This window comes from Carassius gibelio, chromosome A4 (genome assembly GCF_023724105.1).
Source record: "Carassius gibelio isolate Cgi1373 ecotype wild population from Czech Republic chromosome A4, carGib1.2-hapl.c, whole genome shotgun sequence".
NCBI lineage: Eukaryota > Metazoa > Chordata > Actinopteri > Cypriniformes > Cyprinidae > Carassius > Carassius gibelio.
The window spans coordinates 11,445,870-11,460,489 of record NC_068374.1 but is presented as its reverse complement, the minus strand read 5'-3'; positions in this window follow the sequence as shown (position 1 = coordinate 11,460,489).

The window sequence follows — 14,620 nt, the reverse complement described above, 5'->3', positions numbered from 1 at the left end:
TTCATCAAATAAATCCATCCGAAATGTATCTGAAAACGCAGTATGTTTTTTTACAATAAGCTTTGATTTGTTAAACTGCGAAGGTGTTTTGGAGTAAATCAGCTGAGCGTCTGTGACACTGAGATTTCTAGTTGTAGAAATAACTGCAGTTCGATTTTTTTCAATCGCAGACCGCGGCAGTGCAGAGCGAGAAACCGAGGATAATGCGGCTTTCACACAGGATGCGAACAGCGCTGCGCTATTAAACCCATTGATTTCAATGGCTGCGCCGTGCGAGGGCTTTGTTGCTGCGCCGACGAAAGCGCACATACCGCGGAAAGTTCAAAATAGTGCAACTTTTAAGGTGTGTTTGACGATAGATTGTTATAATATCTGCATCTGTGCAGTTCCCAGATAGCACAGGTAAGTCGCGGAGATGTCTGTGAAAGATCGTAGCATCTGGTGAACATCGCATTCGATCGAATGTTTTTAGCTGTTAATGAGCCGTCTTTACCTCTATACGATGTCATATAAGTCAACATTTGAAATTACTGCCACGCAGCGCCGATCAGAGCAAGCAAATAAATGAGGAAAACTAGAGTTTTTAAAGCACTACCATGTCACACAGACGCGACCGTTGTTGCAAAGAGCTGTGCCCGAAATATAACGAGGAATCATTTTTCTGACGGGGATTTGTCAAGTCGCCCGCTTCCAGTGTAGGCGATATCAGCGATTATCTTATTGCATTGCGCTGTTCGCGACCAACTAGACACATGCATTTATAATAAAATACAACCATAACTATAAACACGAACTCTCTTTGGAAGCAGATCATGCACAACCTGTTTGCTTGATCCCTCCGTAGACAAAAATACATGCAAAAAATGTCAGCCCAGTTTCTTATTTAAAGTGACTCTTTTAAAAGTTAGCTGTAATTTTACTTGCAATGTCATTGGTTAATATTACTTATCTGTCATCTTGTAGAAAGGACAAATTAAAGCCTTTGTAGCCTACCACACTTGACTGCTGTTTAGAATTTCTAGTATTAAAATTATGTCACAGGTCGGAGCGGACCACAGATGTCGTGAGTCTCGCCCCTCCCTAGTTTCCACCTCGAGGAGGTCCCAAGAACACCCCAATGACCAGACACATGAGAGAGAGAGAGAGGGAGTATAATTAAAACAAACTTGATTTAAATTATTTAAAAGGTGTGAAGGGAAGGAAAAAGGGAATCTAAAATCCACTCTCGGGGCCAGAGAGTATAGGTCCGAGTCGCTTCTGACTCTGTCACGGGGACTCTCAGGTAAGCCTGTAGGTAATTTGTGTCCTTTCCTTCACATGACTCAACAGGGTTTTTCTCAGTAGTGCCTTTGTGTTTCTCCTGCAGGAGAACCGTCGGTGGGGCCCTTCCAGTCCCTGCACACAGAGTAAAGAAGGTAAGTAATTCTGATGAATTGGGTGGGGTGCGTACCTGACGCCGTTCGCCACGAGATTCTGGGTCCACGGTTGGAAACGCCTAAAAGGTCCACAGGTAAGTATGCAGGTGAATATATTGGGGTCTTGGCCTTTGGTGTATAGGTAAGTATGCAAGAAAGATACACAATCCTTTACTTCGATTTTCGTCCAGGTAAACCCTACGGATGATGTTTGCAGGTGAGTATGCAAGGGCGATTCACTGGTATTTCCCTCGGGGCGTACAAGTATGCATGCAGAAGGACAACTGGGTCTTTACTTTGGACGTACAGGGGCAACTAGAGCTTGACTCTGGGCATACAAGTAAGTATACAAGGACAATACGCTCGCTCTTAGCTTTGGGCGTACAGATGAGTATACAAGGGCAATATGCTGGCTCTTAGCTGTGGGCATACAAAGAGCAACTGGAGCTTTGCTCTGGGCATGCAGGTGGGTATACAATGACAATACTGAATGGATACAACTCACAGACCCTCGAAGACGTGGACATCAGGCTTTAGCCCTTTTCAGCTCGGGAGTCTAGAGAAGGTGTATATGTCACGACAACTGTGGTCTTCTTCACCGGGGCAGACTTCCCAGACCAACACTCAACACGGTCACCTCAAACCGTGGAAACACTTCCACGACGACTCAGAGCCTCAAGCTCAGACCTGTAGGACTGGTAACAGACAGACAGAGTTCCTTCACAAATTTACTTAGCTTCAGTGAATATATGGAGAAAGACACACCACCTCTCGAATTTGACCAAGAGTGGACAGGAGTACAGATTGAAGTTGCTGCACGTTGGGCCTTCCACGGCCTCAGCTGGGGCCACCATGCTGGGTGACTTCAGGTAGGTTTGTGCCACCGGGTATGTACCTCAGGAATGACTCAAACGCTTCCCTCTCCTCTCTTCCAGACAACGGACCAGAGATCTAGACAGGGGCGAACCTCTGAAAGCGCTCCACAAGCAGGTATTCATACACAAGGGCTACACAGCTGGATGTTCATATAGCAGCCAACACTTCTCTCAGTCGTCGTCCCCCACAATATGCACACTGTTCCTTACTTGCTATTGTTGACACGTCACCACTCGGCGGAGTAGGGGTCCAAAGCCACGAGCGGGCATGTATATAAAAGACGGTCGTCTCACAACACCGGTGCACGTTCTTCTCCACAGGGTTTTCTCTCCCATCCTAGAGGGTGATTACTGACAACATGACACAGCACGACACTGCAGACTTCAAGTGTACACACAGCAAAGAAAAGGACTCACCCACTGCACTCCACACACTCACAGTGAATTAGGGTCAAAACCACATAGGACCGGGGATTAGTTCCTGGACGTTGGGGGCACCGATGCAGCAGATGGCCAGAGGAAACGTCACAGCCACGACAAGGCACCAGACTCCTTTTTCGCGGATTCCGGCTCACCCACCAATCCTATTACGGTGGGGCCGATCACACTGGTCACAACTCACAAGAGGTATATGGATATTCCACACTTGCAAAATAACTGACTCGATGAATATTTCAGTGTATTCACACTTTCATTAACACTGGATCTTTCCACTTCTCTTCCAGATAACCGACATCCGACACAACTGGCAGCACGATCTCCTTCCTGCAATCCTAGCAGATCTTCAATGTGTGTTAACTTCACATCACACAATGCATCTGAACACAATGCTCCAATAAAGATATTCATATACTCAGCCCTGTGTGTGTGTATCTCTCTTTGCCCAAGCTCCACAGTACACCATACACTCTCTCTCTGACTCTCTCCGACTCTCTCCTCCGCTCCGTTGCACCCACAATAACTACTGGGAATCACCAACCACTTCCTGTGTTTCTGATGCCCTATTTATGTGTCTCCTCTTCACCGAATTGCCCAATCAGTGATCGCCACGCTCAACAAGACACCTGTTCCCAATAACACTGTGTTTGCGATATAAGGTCCGGGCGGAACTAATCTGCCCCGTCACAGTCACTCCGTGACACAATTAACGGAGACGCCCACAACTAATCAGTGCAGACGCAGAACACACAGAATTCACCACAGAGTGTAAACAACCCGAGATCACGGTTTACCAACCGTGACACTTCTGCCTTATGTTGTCTATTTTATTAAAATTCATCTTTATTAAAATGATACTTCGTTTGTGTCTTAATCGTCTTATTTTCTGAACTGCAGGGTAAATACTGACTGTATGATAATGTATCGCATCTAACTTTAGTCCAGCGGGCCACTATATATTAATTATCATAGTCAGTGATCACTCTAAATATCAGTTCAAAAAAAGAAGATGAGTAAAAAGAAAATGAACTAGCATTTGGATGCATTTTAATAAAATAGACAACATAAGGCATTTACTTTGTATAGTTCAATATTCCGTAAATGTAATATTCAAAACACATGTACATGGTGTTCGATTTTACATTAGCTTTTTTTTTATTAACATGTAAAAAGAATTCATGTTTAATATTATATTACACTGAATAAATTAAGTGAAATATGCACATTAATCCTTGGCCAAACACTACTAAATTTGAGTTAATTTAAAAAAGCTAGAGGTGGTAATGATCGCCTTTGGAATGATGAAAGAGTCGGATCCTATTATTGAGCAGAGCTAAATGGTCCGGTTCCCTAAAAAGATTCGGAATTCTCATCATGTCCCGCCTTCTTTTTTATGGCATGTCTAATTTGCTTAATTTAAAATTTAAAAGACACTCCTTACTATGGGTTAAAAGTCAATTGCTGTTAGTTTTATGTTCCTTTTTGCTTTCAGCAAATTCAGAATGACACAAATGGAGATACTTCTGAAATTTTACGGCTCATTTTCAAGTAAGTTATTTGACATTAACGCGATCAAGAACAACAACGACAAAGGACACAGTGAGTTTTGATGATTAATTTAATTATTATTGATGAGGTATGTGGTTTTATCTTGCTAAATTGTCAATTGCAATGAGTTTGCTATATTAAGTATTAAAAGTGTTATTAGGAGATAAAAGAACTGCTAAGGCTACCCAGATAGCAATTACATTTGGCCCGGATCCGTTTTAAGCCCATTGCCTCCGTTTCTATCTTAGAGACGTTTTCTGATTGTGAACCAGATCCGTGCCAGATAGAGGTTTCAGCTTAAACATTCTAACTGCCATCAGTTCAGTATTTATATCATTTTACAGATCTGGCCTAGATCACTTTTCCCATAGGTAACCGAAAGACATTAGCTGTGTCTGACACTGATTTGGTCCAGATCTGCAATATGAATCTGAGCCGATACTGTTTTCACATAGGCTACACTGGTGTGGCCCGAATCTGTGATACATATCTGAGCCGACTGCATTTAAAAAAGGGCTCAAAACTGCTCTGGCCCATATCTGCAAAACAGATTTGAGCCAACACTCTTTTGATCATAGACTGTCAGAGACTACCTGATGTGGACCACATCCGAAATACTTATCTCAAACTGTGTGAAGAACTCCGTGGAATAAACATTTTCAAAACAACATGGTTACCTGTCTGCATTTTTTTTCTATCTAGAGCATGAGATAAATGCATTGTCTTTACGCTGAGCAATAGTATCAGTGTTTAAAAATTATACAGCAACATTTTGTGATGCTATAAGGTCCGTTACAGCACAGGTCCGTTTGAGCTCCGTTTTAGGTCCGTTTTACGACAGCGCCAAAAGTGCCAAGTGAACGTTGGGTCTCGCTTGACTGTCGTCTTGCAGATACGGTCCACATCCGTACTACGGACTTCAATCAGAAGCACCAAAAAAGAATAAAAAATATCATCAAACCAAGCTGTCAACGGAGATTTATCTGACCAGCTAGGCTATCACACGTAAGTTTTTATGTGTCTACGTGTTTATTATGTACATCTATTTTTATGCGTTTATTCTAATTTACTGTCTATTACTTAAACGTGCAAATGAAATGCTGTTTGCTCTGTAGAAAGCAGTTACAGGCTGTTATTTGCGCACCAGTCTGTGTTATGTTAAAGCCGCATCTGCTATAGCGCTACTGCGCTACTGCGCTATACAAATAACCTATGAGTGTAGCACAGAATAGACAATTATTAGTCTTAGCGATGTCCAGACGAGTAAAAAACTTTTTGCGCAGTTTAATAGTATGCTTGCCTATTGCGCACTGTCGGTTACGTAAAAAAAAAAAACCCACACATGGCTTGTTTCTCAAGTCCAAGTTTCATTTTTTGAACTTGTTTGAAATGGATTGAAACATTATTTAAAATAATCTTGGAGATTTTTGAATTGCCTAAATCATAAATGCAGCCATAAGCCTGCAGCGATGTTTTTCTTTTGTTATGGCAGTATAGGCTATATATTTTCGAGAATGTTGCACTGTTGCTGTTATTCTGCACGGAACTTCATGGCAATAAATAAGAAATAGCTTATTGCTGACTTGTGCATTTCCAGCGCTCTCTTTACGTTCGTCTGTTATTTGATGTTGAAAAAGGAAACGTCTTTTTTTAGACATATGTTTATCATATATAAAATGATTTTCGATTTTTCGATTTTTATGTCTTAAAATGATTTTTTCACAAAAGTGACAGACCTAGTAGTATGGAGATGAGTGAAGTAGCCTACTTTTACTCGCTAAGAAGTACAAGGATAAACGACATACAAAAGAGGATGACAATCGATCCTTCCGCCACTGATTTCCATTGATTTAATTCTTCGAGTTTTGACGTCTTCGTAAAACAGCATAGACCAACAATAATGCATTCTGTTATTCTTCTTATTCTTTTTATTATTAGGCTATTATTTTATTACAGTTCCATCAACTAATGCACAAATCGTTATAGAAGTAAGGCCGAGAAGGATGGGCATATCTTCATTTTGAGCAAATGTAATATACGTCTGCCTGTTTTGTCGTCATGTAGGACCAGCACTGATCAAAAGGTCTCATTCATCCTAATCAGTAATGCTGTTTTCCGGGTGCTGAAGCTGAAATATGGAGGCATGCTATAAGGTGGTTTGCCCTTTCGGTGGACAGGAGAGGAGAGCGCAAGGAGAGACTGGCGCGTCAGCAGCAGGAGCAGCAACAGCCACAGCAACCACCTAGTGATTTTGTTTAAGTGCATGTTTTTCTTCCACGTTGTGTTTATAGCCTGTGCGGTTTTTTTTATCCATTAATTCTGTGTATGTTGTTGACTGTGTTTTGTGTTAATTGTTGACTTTGTTCATGGCTTTGTTCGTTTTTTATAATTAAATATATGATTTCGTGGTCATTAATTCTGTGTTTGTTACCTTTTTTCACGTTGTTTTAGTATGACAAATGACAAATGCCGAAAATAAGGCAAAAGGTCAATCCAGTGGTGATTTAAGCGGATTCGTAACACATCCGGCACAGCTCCGGTAGGCGGAATCATTTCACGCACCTGTTACGTATCTTTAACGGGATGATCAGGCGGTGCTGGATCGGCGCTGGCACATATCCGCAACAATCCCTAAAAACAGACCAGAAACGGCTTCGGCCCGATGTGCGTTTGGACTCAGGAACGAGTCCGTGAGGCGGATGCGTGCCAGACCCGGCTCTATCGTTTTGCGGTTGCGGCCCTGTTCCGTTACAGCGTCCAGTGGCTATCTGGGTAGTTGTTAGATTTTAACTGACGTCAAATCTGCTATTTCACAATCTGATTTTGATAGTTTTTGTTTTGAGAATTTGGGCATTTATGTGTGTGGAGGGGAGATATATATATATATATATATATATATATATATATATATATATATAAACGTTATATGTGTGTAATTGAGGTGACCTGTGATTATGTACGGTTTATCCCTGCTAGTTATGAGTTTATTTTTAGCTTGACAGCAAAATATATTACAATGGTTCGGTTGGTTACTGCATGATAATTGAAACCGTGCAAATGGTCTTAAGCTATTTTCTTAAATAAACTACCAAAATATTGTTTTCTAAAACATATTGGACGGAGTGCTCCTGAGGACGCTGTACGAGCTTGCAGCGCCATCTGTAGGATAGTTAAACGCATTCATGTGATACAAAATGCCAAACACGAGTAGGATCTGCGTTGTTCCCACTGATCTATATATAACTATATGACTCTATATTATAGATCAGTGGTTGTAACTCAATCCTTTGTTTTGTTTTTTATGAATGTGGTGAGAATTTGAGATTGTTAGGGCGGTTATAAAATTTGCAACAGTTGTGATATAGCACATATGACTACAGCCTAGGATATAATTACATGTCTCCCCATTACAGTGTTGTTTTTAACACTTAAATACCAAAAATGTACAAAAATTTGACATAACATCTCAATTGTCATTACTTAAAGGGATAATTCACCCTAAAATCAAAATTGTGTCATTAATAACTCACCCTCATGTCGTTCATGTACACTGTAAAAAGTGAACGGTTGGATCAACGTAAAAAAATTACTTCAATTGGTAACACCAAAAGAAATTAAGTTTTCTCAACTTAAATTATCACCTTTTATCAACTTCATTTCACTAGGTTAATCACACTTATATTATTTGAGTCATTCAATCCTATTATTGAAATTAGTCAAACTTAATTTCACTGCATTCCAACTTAAATATATTAATTTGTACTACAGTTAGATCTACTTAAAAAAAAAAAAAAAAAACTTCAGTTGGTAACACCTTAAAAAAATTATGTTTCCTCAACTTAAATAATTCTATTTTCTCAACTTAATTTCACTAGGTCAATCACACAAGACTAAAAATGCTTTAGAGATATTTATTACCATTAATTCATGTATACGCTAACAGTGTTTTCCATATTACAAACTTTGAGAAATCATTACAAACTGTTCATATTTGTTGTGCCAATGAGATTTTATTTACTGCCTAACCGTACCCATCAACTTCCAGCAGGAAAAAAAAGATTGAAAGTCAATGGGTCAATGGGTTTGGAACAACTTGAACCATTTTTGGGTGAATTATCCCTTTAATATTCTTAAAATAGAACCACATAAGTGCATTTATAAGTGCTTTAGAACAGCTTACAGTTAATGCCCTAAACTGAGCCATGTTTAAATATAATATATATATATATATATATATATATATATATATATATTTATATATAATGCCCTAAACTGAGCCATGTTTAAATATAATATATATATATATATATATATATATATATATATATATATATATATATATATATATATATATATATAAACCTTAAACAGCTCATGGAAAATGTTTTTGACAGCTAGTTAATTACCCTTTCACCAATGTAAAAGGAACAAATCAACTACAGATCCGAACAAATACACACTATACATTTGACTGAACAAATAGATTGTCTTACAATAAGAACACATGAACCGTTCAACTAAAACAGAGACATTCTTTCAAACACATGCACATTCAAACATTATTGCAAGTTCACTGTAGTCTACCGAAAAGACTTTGAACTTTTGGTGTCAACTTGTTCTGATCGAGCTGCAAGAGAACTTTCTGGAATACCTCGAATGTAAACTGAAGTGGTTTTGGATAAGCCAGACTGATGTATATCATCCCGATAAGCAAGGCACAAGCTGATGTGGACGAAGGCAGCTCATTCAGAACTTTAACACCCTTGATGATAACACCTATGTCAGCCTGTGGTTCATGATGTTCTCCCCCCTCCTTCCGAATAACATACACCGCCATGGTGAGCTGCTCCAACTCACCCTCGCAATCATCTGCTGGTTCTCCTAGAGTAGTGTACATTATTATTATTTTAACATTTTTCATTCATAACTACAAAAAAAAAATCGAACGAACAAACGCATATTTTAATCACTTTGATTGTTCCCTCTAGATTTCACCTTCTCACACACGCAGCCCTACGATTCGTCGATTATGTACAATACCTGCATGTTATTGGTCAAACTGCTCTGGATGTTTTAGGCATTATTAAAATAATGGCTGGGACGTGTTCCGTATGGTCACCCTAACCCAATGACTTTCATCATCATCATATTTCTGGGCGAAAAAATTTATCGATGAATAAATCAGAGCTAACGTTTTCAAAGACAAATAAAAAAACAGACAAACATTACATTAAAAGCATACTCAATACTTTACTGCAGGAAATCAAATTCGAGCATTTTATCCCGCTCTCCGAGCACTTCCCACCCAACGCATTTCTAATATCTCGCGCGCACAGATGGTTAAGGTTAACTTAAGGAGGCCTCAATTTAAAAAATAATTTTATACACACACTCCCAAGATCCAAACTGAACACATTTTTATCAAACAAATGAGTAAATGCAACATATTGTATACATAGAACATGTTCAGTAACGCTATATCGCAAACGTACGTTAAAAAATTCGGTTAATTATGATTTTGTTAGTATTCATGTTCACAAACAACATCAATAAACTCATAAATAACTAAAACACATGTCCAAAAGTTTAATTTTCGAGTATATTACTTAAAATAAACTTTCAACATACCTTTTTCATCCAAGTCCGGAGAGAAAAAATGCCGGTTGTCAGTTGAGCAACAGAAGTTGAAATCGGGCTCGTGACAGGAGATAATTTTAAAGGGAAATTATACTTTGGGTGAAAGTGAGATATTTGAGTATCTGTGAATTTCTATGCGCTCAAGTTGAATGAGAGTACAATAATCAATTACGATTAGTAATGCAGAAAAATGAAGTAAATAGACTCAAATAGTTCTAGTAATCCATCTTAGACCCATGCTCACTTTTTTACAGTGTAACTTGATCATCTGTGATAAAGCAATACAAAAATATATTTTATAGTATTTATTTATCTTCTGCAGTTACAGGTCCTTTAAGCTACCCATTTGTAAACTCTGGTTATACTTTACTATTTTCAAAAGATAATAAAGATTCCGATTTTCTTACCTCATTTTGCCAGTATGTTTGCAGCACCTCGCAGAACACATCTGACCCTTCTTGTGTTCACATTACAGTTTTTGTTCTCCATTGACATATCATGATTCAAATTCGCTCAAAATAAATAAGTAAAATTAAATAAATTACAGGCAAATATAAAATAATGTGGGACCGACCAAACAGTTACAACGAGCAGCAGCTCACAGTCAGCCGCCTCACTCACAGAAAGACGATATTAACGGTAATATTTTCAAATTCAGAAGGCGCGAAACGATTCATTGTCCAGTTTCCTGAATGACAGCCAGATTAACCAATCATGATCAAATTAATAAAATAAAACTACCAATAGGAATTGTTCCCGCGTGATAAAGCAGCGAAATGTATTTAGTTTTATTGTTGCTAATGATGATAACATATACCTTTAGATTTTATAATAGGTATCATGATTAAAATATTGTAAAATGCTATTAAAATAGCATCTTAAACAATTTAATATAAATAATTTTTTTACACAATTAGAAACGTGTAAATAACATACATCTCACAATGGAAACTCATTGGCTTTCACCCCCCAGTTTCAGCATGGAGACACATGCAATGACATACCCCAAATAAAAAGGTTTCTGCTCATGAGTCTTTCTTACTAGATACATAATCAACATATTTTCACAAAGCTGAAACTTCAAAGTTTACTGTTCAGGAATCAGAATTACTCAGACTGTTATGATAATAAAGACATATTAAAGCTGCTGTTTCTCCTAGTGGTTTCATGGTTTTTGAAATTTTCAACATCAGTCATACAGCGCTCAGGACCGCGCGCCTCATGACGAGACCGACGCACCACCACAGGAACAAGAATGAGATGCATCTAACATAACTGTGGCATTAAACTCAGTGAGGGAACGTTCAAAATATTGCACATATATAGGCCGTTCAGATTACTTGTTAAAATGCAATTAAATACCTTCTATCTGCAGACGATGTACGTCTGTTTGTGGATGGAGACTTGTAACGGCAAAACTATGTATTTTGCATGCATCACATTATAGTGCGGTGTGCATGAAAATAATAACAAGGCGGCAGAGCGAACTTATCATCCATAGTGGTTCTCATGTTGTCCTAAGTTCGCTCTTCCGCCTTGTTATTATTTTGTCTTTACTTTATTTGTAATGCTGTGAAAGAGCTAATCTCTCTTGTATGAGAAGAGCGTGTTGTTGTGTAGCAGCCATTAAATGTGATGGACACCAACTCCTCATTTTTTGTCTCTTTCATTTCGTAGATTAAATGAGTTATCCGAGTCAAAGCAGACAACTTCAGTGACTACAGACTATATCCCCCTTCGCAGTGTGTGTGTGTGTGTGTGTGTGTGTGTGTGTGTGTGTGTGTGAAATGCATTGCTGAAGTGAAATAGCTGGGCAGTTTGATAGCCTAAGTATAATAAGCAGCCTAATAAAAATAAAAATAATAGTTATTATTATTATAATCTAATACATTATTACAGAGAAATCTGCTTATGTCAATATCTCAATTTAAAATACACTACTTTTGCCATTCATTTCATTATGGAATAACTAAAATGCCTAATAACGTAAAACTACAGTACAATTGTCTTCATATACATTAGGCAGATGCACTCACGTGTAAGCAAATAAGTACAAACTTTTGCCAGCACGTTTAACATTATATATTCCTTATCCAAACCATTCACAAACATTCATATCTTACCCTTTGATACTCGCAGGGATCCTTCACAATGTACTCAACCGTCACATCCTGAACAACTTCATGCAGCTTCTCATCGAACACAAAGTCCAGCTGTCAAACACACCTTAATGATGAAGATGAATTCACCAAAATATCCATCTCTCCTAATAATAAGCCAAAAGCAATATATTACATTTCTACATGAACAAATGTCTCACTTTACACCTAATTTAACTTTATATTAAACAAAATTTCAATCCTTCACGATAAAAATGATTGACTGATAAAGTAAAACAAATCAATAAATACAATCAGATATAATTACCAATTATATCTAATATGTTAAAAATAACATTAAATATATTTAATTTATAAAACACGTTAATTAAAACATTATCCTTTGATTAAAATGATTACTATGTTGTAATAATTATTTACAAATATATTATATACATTTATAAAATATAAATTATTTTATAAACACACTTCTTTAAAAAATTGTTGTGGCTTTAAACTTTTGTACAATATTCATATATTACATTACTGTATATATTTGTTCCTCTACTACACTTTTACTATACTACATTTTAAGGAGCTAAATTAACTTAATTGTAATACTTGGTAAATGGCAATCATTCACACGCATAATTAAAGAACAATGCAATAATTTCATGCACGAGACGTTCATAGCACTTATCACTAGCAATCAGTTACAACTAATTTAATAAATGTTCCCTTGTCAAGCCCTGAACACAACTGACTCTATTTTTTAGTCTATTTAGTCAAAAATTGCAAATGAGATATTTCCCCCATTTTTTTATTGCATAGCCCTAGTACATAACATGATTTTTAAAATACAAAATGAATTACTTAACCCCACCTTTTGATTAACAATACACCTGCATAATCAAATTAATCTGCTACATGAAATTATTATAAATAACCTAATATTTACATTTTTATATGTAGAATCAACTACTGATGACCAGTCCATGCACTGTACAATGTCAAACCTACAATTTGAGATATTAATAAATGCGTATTTTAATAATATATATATATATATATATATATATATATATATATATATATATATATATATATATATATATATGTATACAGCAGGGAAAATAAGTATTTGACACTTCAATATTTTTATCAGTAAGGGAATTTGGGCTATTGACACAAAATTTCCACCAGATGTAGCCATCAAGCCAAATATTGAATTCATACAAAGAAATCAAAACATTTATGTAGACAAGTTGAGTCATAATAAATAAAGTTAAACGACACAGGGAATAAGTATTGAACACACTTTATATAATACTTTGTAGAAAAGCCTTTGTTGGTAATTACAGCTTCTAGATGCCTCTTGTATGGAGAGACCAGTAGATCCCACAGTTGCATCTGATCAAATGCACATTCTTATTCATTAGCTTGGGTTAAACTAATTAATTTTACTTTGTAGGATCAGCAGCTATGCTAATGATGTCTCTATTTGTTTCTCTGTTTTGCGTAGCTAGGATTTAAACAAGCTCCAGTCTGGACCCAGAACACCTGAGAAGAGATGACCCTCAGAGGACCTCAGATGATGCTGACCCTGAATCACCAACAGAACTAACAATTATTGCTAAATGTGTGACTGCATCATATAATAACTATTAATTAATATTGATAGTTCATCGTCTAGCTGACTATGTCTTGTATTAATTTTTCTACAAATCCTGTCATACGTGCACAAACTGACAGTCACCACTTATAAGCTACTACTAAATATTGTAGAAAGATAATTTTCTGTAAAGTTGCTTAGTAATGATTTGTATTGTAAAAAGCGCTATACAAATAAACTTGAATTTAATTGAATTGCAGAGACACATTTTATTGGAGCTTTTAGCATCTTGTTAGCATCCACAGTTTTTAAGACACAATAAAGTAAAAAAAAAATCCCAAGGAGGTTATAACTAGTGTGTTTTATGTCATAGATCAAAACGTGAAAAATATTAATAGGCTTTGTTAACCACAAACATTATTTCAGGCAATTTAGCAAGAACCCATTCAAAAAACCCTTTATAGCAAGGGAACCAGAAGTGCTAAAATTCTAATTTTTTTTTTTAATGCTTTATTTAGTGACGATTCACATACAAATGAACAATAAAACCAAAAATATAAATAATGTATATTCAACCTGACGCTAAAATTATAACTCACTTCGCGTTTTGGCGTACAAAGTGACGTCATAACTTCGGCACTTTATTAGCCTTTTTCACACTTCCGGGTTTTGTGTTTCCGGCGTTCGCCAACGCAGGGTAAAGTTACTTCCGGTAACAATGGCAGAGTCGAGGAGTAAGTGTTGCTGTAGCGTCCCTCAGTGCAATAATTCTAAACAAAAACAACCATATTTGAGTTTTCACGGGTTTCCTTTAAAGGAAGACCACAAAAAGAAATGGATCGTTGCTATTAGACGAGAGGAAGGGTGTACTTTCGTAATTCGGAGAGGTAGCACATATGTCTGTAGTCAGCATTTTACCGCTGCCGATTCCGTTCCAGGAAGTTCGCGGCTGAAAGTTGGTTCCATTCCCAGTCGTTTTCCGTGGAACAATTTCCA